We start from the raw sequence: 5,874 nt of genomic DNA on the forward strand, positions 1-5,874 counted from the left end.
GGAACATGATTGAGATGTATAACGTTATCATGGGCATGATTAGGGTAGACACGAATAAACTTTTCCCCTCAGTGGAAGGATCAATGACTGTGGGGAATGGATTTAATGTAAGCGGCAGAAGATTTAGAGAAGATGTGAGGAAAATCTTTTTCACCCAGATGGTGGCGGGAATCTGGAACTTTCTGCCTGTAAGGGTATCGAGGCAGAGACTCTCAACATTTAAGAAGTATTTGGATGTGCACTTGTGATGCCAAAGCACACAAGGCTATGGGGCAACTGCTGGAAAATGGGATGAGGATAGTTAGGTGGTAGTTTTTGACCAGTGTGGTGTGAAAGGCCAAAGGGCCTCTTTCTGTGTTATAGTTCCTTATGACTGTGATTCTAGGATTGGACCAATTACCCAGAAGAGAAGGCAGACCGATCAACTCACTAGATGGTGTCATTGATTTTGGGTTGTGGTGCTGGGAAGTGGGTACTGTAGGATAACATTAAGGAACAAATATGTAGGCATATGTGGTTGACTTTAACTTCTCCAGTATTGACTTGGACTCCCTTAGAGCAAGAGGTTTAGACGGGGTGGAATTTGTTAAGATTATCCAAGAGAGTTTCTTGAAACAGTACATGGATAGTTGACTACAGGACGGGCCATACTGGACCTTGTACTGGCTAATGACCTTAGTCAAGTAACTGACCTTTCAGTTGGACAGCATTTTGTAAAAAGTGATTACAAATCCTTAACTTTTAAGATAGCTATGAATAAGCATGTCAGGACCTTGTACAAGGCACTAAATTGGGGGAGGGCGAATTACATCAGTATTAGGCAGGAGTTAGGGCATGTTAATTGGGATGAGCTGTTATCAGGCAAGTCCACATTTGACATGTGGGAATTGATTAAAGACCTGCTGATGAGAGTTCAGGACTGACATGTTCCAATAAGGAAGAAAGACAAGGATGGCAAGGTGAAGAGACCTTGGGTAACAAGGGAGGTTATGAATTTAGTCAAAAGGAAAAAAGTAAGTATTTGTAAGGTTTACGAAGCCAAAATTAGACGGGGCCCGTGAGGAATATGAAGCCAGCAGGAAAGAACTCAAGCAGCAAGGAGAGTAAGAAGGGACTAAGAACTGATCTTGGCAAGTAGAGTTAAAGACAATACCAAGGCATTCTATGCATACATTAAAAACAAGTGGATAACTAAGGAGAACGTAGAACCGCTCAAGGATAAAGGAGGGAACTTGTGCTTGGAGGCAGAGGATATGGGTGAGATTCTAAATGAGAACTTTGTATCAGTATTCATCCAGGAGAAGGATATGGAGGATAGTGGGATTTTTGTGGAGCGTGCTAATATGCTACAGCATTTAGAGATCAAGAAAGAAGTGGTGTTGGGTCTCTTGAAGAGCATTAAGGTGGATAAGTCCCCAGGACCCAATGGTATCTATCCCAGGTTATTGTGAGAGGCAACAGAGGAGATTGCTGGGGCCTTGACCAAGATCATTGTATCCTCATTAGCCACTGGACAGGTCCTGTAGGACTGGTGAGTAGTAGCTAATGTTGTTCCTCTATTCATGAAGGAAAATAGGAATAATCCAGGAAACTATATAGACTGCTAAGTCTCACATCATTGGTTGGGAAGCTATTGGAGAGAATTTTTAAGGATCGGATTTACACACATTTGGAAAAGCATGGCCTAATTAGGGAAAGTCAGCATGGCTTTGGTGCGGTGCAGGTCATGTCTTAATAACGTAATTGACTTTTTCGAGGAGGTGACAAAGGAGATTGATGAGGGTGGAGCAGTGGATATTGTCTACATAGATTTTAGTAAGGCTTTCGACAAAGTTGGTCATCCAGAAGATTAAGATGCATGGGATTTACGGTGACTTACCTGCATGGATTCAGAATTGACTTGCACATAGAAGGCAGGGAGTAGTGTTAGAAGATTGTTTTTTCAGGCTGGAGGTCCTTGGCTAGTGGTTTTCCACAGGGATCCATACTGGGACCTCTGCTGTTTGTAATAAATATAAATGACTTGAATGAAAATATAGATGGATGGGTTAGTAAATTTGCAGACAATACAAAGATGTGGATAGTGTAGAAAGTTGTCAAAGGATACAGTGGGATACAGATCAGTTGCAGATATGGGCGATGAAATGGCAGGTGGGGTTTATTCTGGGTAAGTATCAGGTGCTGCACTTTGGGAGATAAAATGTTAAGGAAAGGTGTACAGTTAATGGAAGGATCCTGAACAGAATTGATGTACAGAGGGACCTTGGGGTTCAAGTCCATAGCTCCCCCAAAGTGGCCACGCAAATAGATAGGACGGTAAAGAAGGCAAATGGCATGTTTGCTTGTATTGATCAGGGAATTGAGTATGACAGTCAGGATGTCATGTTGCAGTTTTTTAAGACTTTGGCTAGGCCACTTAGGGTATTGTGTTCAATTCTGGTCGCCACATTATAGGAAGGATGTGGAAGCTTTGGAATGGGTACCGAAGAAGTTTGCCAGGATGGTGCCTGGATCAGAGGGTATGAACTAGAAGGAGAGGCTAGAAAACTCAGGTTGTTTTCTCTGGAGTGGTGTAGGCTGAGGGGAGACTTGATAGAAGTGTATAAAATAATGAGATGCATAGGTAGGGTTGACGATCAGAATCTTTTTCTCACAGAGTTGAAATGTCAAAAATTAGGGGGCATGTATTTAAGGTGAGAGGGGGAAACTTCAAAGGAAATGTGAGGGGCAAATTTTTCACACAGAGTGGTAGGAGTGTGGAATACACTGCCAGGGATGATGGTGGAGGCAGATACAATTGGGGCATTTAAGGGACTTTTAAATAAGCACATGAACATGCAAGGAATGGAGCGATATGGACCAAGTGCAGGCAGAAGTGATTATTTTAATTTGGGTCATGTTCAGCAAAACATCATGGGCTGAAGGGCCCGTTCCTGTGCAGTACAGTTCTATGTTCTGTGTTCTATCAGTGCAAATAGTTTGTTGGCTAAAGTAAAGATTTGTGGGCTGGTGTACTAAATGGTCTTAATAATTGCATGCTAATAACTAGACAGCACCGTCAGATATTGACAGATCAAATTGGATTGGAACCTCAATGAGTAAGACTCTGATTAACAGCATCTCGACTCTGCCTCTGTGAGTAGTGCAAATAGTTAGTAAAAGTTCATCAGTTTCCGCGAACAAACTGTCCATTCCTCATCTGAGTAAGGTATGCAGAATTTGCTTGTGATGTTTATACAATTCAGCAGGAAGTGTGCTGTGAAGTGAATCACAGCTGACAGAACTACTTTGCTAGCTTACTCTGTTCCATGTACAATCCAGAATGAACAAGTAGAACATATCAGTATATTCGCTATGTCTATGAAATTTCACATTAGTTCATTGTTATGGCACATCATTTATTGTGCTAAATTAATTATTTCCACGCAGTTTTGCTAAGCAATTAGGATGTTCAATGACTTCAGGAGCATTACTCAAAAATGCAGTACTCAGACAGAAAATTGCATGGCAACTGTTCAGGGAAGAATTTATCACAGGATATCATTCCATCACAAACCACTTGCCGTAATAATTGTATTGCTCTCAGGTTTCATAACGCATCAATATTTCAGAATCACATTTGCTTCCCTCTGTTATTTTTCTAATGAATATTTGAAGCTTAAAAAGTTCATGAAAATTCCACCTAGCCTGCACACCGCTGGACAAAACAGGGCAATTTAGCATGGCCAATCCACCTAACCTGCAAGTCTTTGGATTGTGGATAGAAACTGGAGCACCCAGCGGAAACCCATGCAGACATAGGCAGAATGGGCAAACTCCACACAGATAGTGGCCTAAGGCTGGAATCACACCCAGTTCCCTTGTACTGTGAGGCGGCAGTGCTAACCACAGTGTCACCATGCTGCCCCATGCCAAAGCAATGCACCATTAAGCCAAAGAGACCAGAGGTAACTTAATTGAAAGCCGTTTCCAGGATGTGTGAATTGAGTTTGGTCTTTTATTTATTTGTTTAACATTCTGTTATTAATATGGCAAGCAGCCTCTGCTTAGTGCAAAGGACATGTGTACCTTGCTACAAAATCATAGGATTATAAGATGTAGGAGGAGAATGACCCCATTCAGCTGATTGCATATCAGAGCAGATTCAATGAGATCATGGCTATCTGATAATCCTCAATTCCACTTTTGCGCTTTTCCCCATAAACTTTAATTCCCTTGCTGATTTAAAAATATATCTATCTCAGCCTTGAATATGCTTAATGATCCAGCCTCAATAGTCCTCTGTGGTAAAGACTTCTATAGTTCCACCAACCACTGAGAGAAGTTCCCCCTTATCCGTGTCTTCTTCTGAGATTACATCCTCTGATCCTAGAATCTTCCACAAGAGGAAGTAATCTTTCGGTATCTACCCTGTCAAGTCCCCAAAGAATCTTGTATGTTTCAATAAGGTCACCTTGCTACTTCCATATTCCGATTGGGGTCATTATGCTCCTTTGGCTGGATAGCTGGTTTGCAATGTAAAGTGATGCCGATAGTGCTAGTTTCAATTTCCTTACCAACTGAGACTATCAAGAAAGTCCAACCTTCTCAACCTCGCCCTTTGCCTGAAGCATTGTGAACCTCAGGTTAAACCACCACCAGTCACCTCTCTTTTTAATGAAAGACCAGCCTTATGCTCCTCTGGGATTATGATGACTTTATTTACTATATTCCAATGAGCAAAGACTCAACTTCTCCTCATAAGACCGTCCCTCAATACCTGGTAATAGCCTGGTGATCCTCCTGTAGATTACCTTCAATATCTTCCCTTAGATAAGGGGCCCAAAACCCTTCATAGTTTTCAGCAGATATTTTTGCAGTTCTAGACCTTTTATATTTATGGATAAATGTCTTGTTATTCAAGTGATTGCATGCTTGAAATCTTCAAGCAATCTCACTTTACTCTGTAGGCCCTACTCATCAATACAAAAAAGAACCTTTTCAATGTAAACTGTCTGAGCTCCAAAGTAAAGTGCTGCAGTGTATTATGAGTTATTTGAGATTGGCCATGGTGATCTAGTGAGATTGGTATTGTGCCAATGCCAACCTTCCATGCATGCAGGGTGGCAATGGACGTTGTCAATAGAACATGCTATGACATGTTGGTGAATGAACTCTAAAATGAAGGTTGGGTGAAGGAAGCAATGAACTGCATCCACCAGATAACTATTCTGACTCTCAAGTCAGGAATTGGTACCATCTAGTTTCTTGTCAGTATAATGAAGGATGATGAGCTGCAGATAAATTAGGCTAATTTCGTGAATAATGAGATGCAAACACTTGGAAATGAGGTAGTCACTGCTTATCTGTGAGATTCTGAGCTCACCCATAAAACCTTAAGGGGAAATTTGAATTTTTTTTCTTGAAGTTGAAAATCATTTTTCATTCTCACCATATTTTCCTACATTTCTTGGCATTGTCCATGCTTCTCATGGTATCAGAAAATTCGCCCATGGTGAGGGGCAAAAGAATCCTCACATTATTTCACATTATTTTCCATCTACCAAGTTTTTGGCTGCTCATTTAACCTATCTATATCCCTCTGTAAACTCCTTGTTTCATCCTTTCTATTTACCTTCAAAGTTATTTCAATGTCTTCCACACACTTATTGATAGCACATTCACTTTCCTCATCAATTACATATAATGTTAATAATTGTGGTCCCAATTCTGATCCCTGTGCCACTCAACTAGATACAGGTAGCCATCCTGAAAATAACTTCTTTATTACAACTCCCTATTTGTTAACCAGTCCTCTACTGTAATAAATTTGTCAGTTATGATTTCTCCTTCATGAAACCACATTGATTCTTTTTAATTCTGTTTCCTGAAGGT

Source organism: Rhincodon typus, chromosome 4 (assembly GCF_021869965.1).
Source record: "Rhincodon typus isolate 14 chromosome 4, sRhiTyp1.1, whole genome shotgun sequence".
Classification (NCBI taxonomy): Eukaryota; Metazoa; Chordata; class Chondrichthyes; order Orectolobiformes; family Rhincodontidae; genus Rhincodon; species Rhincodon typus.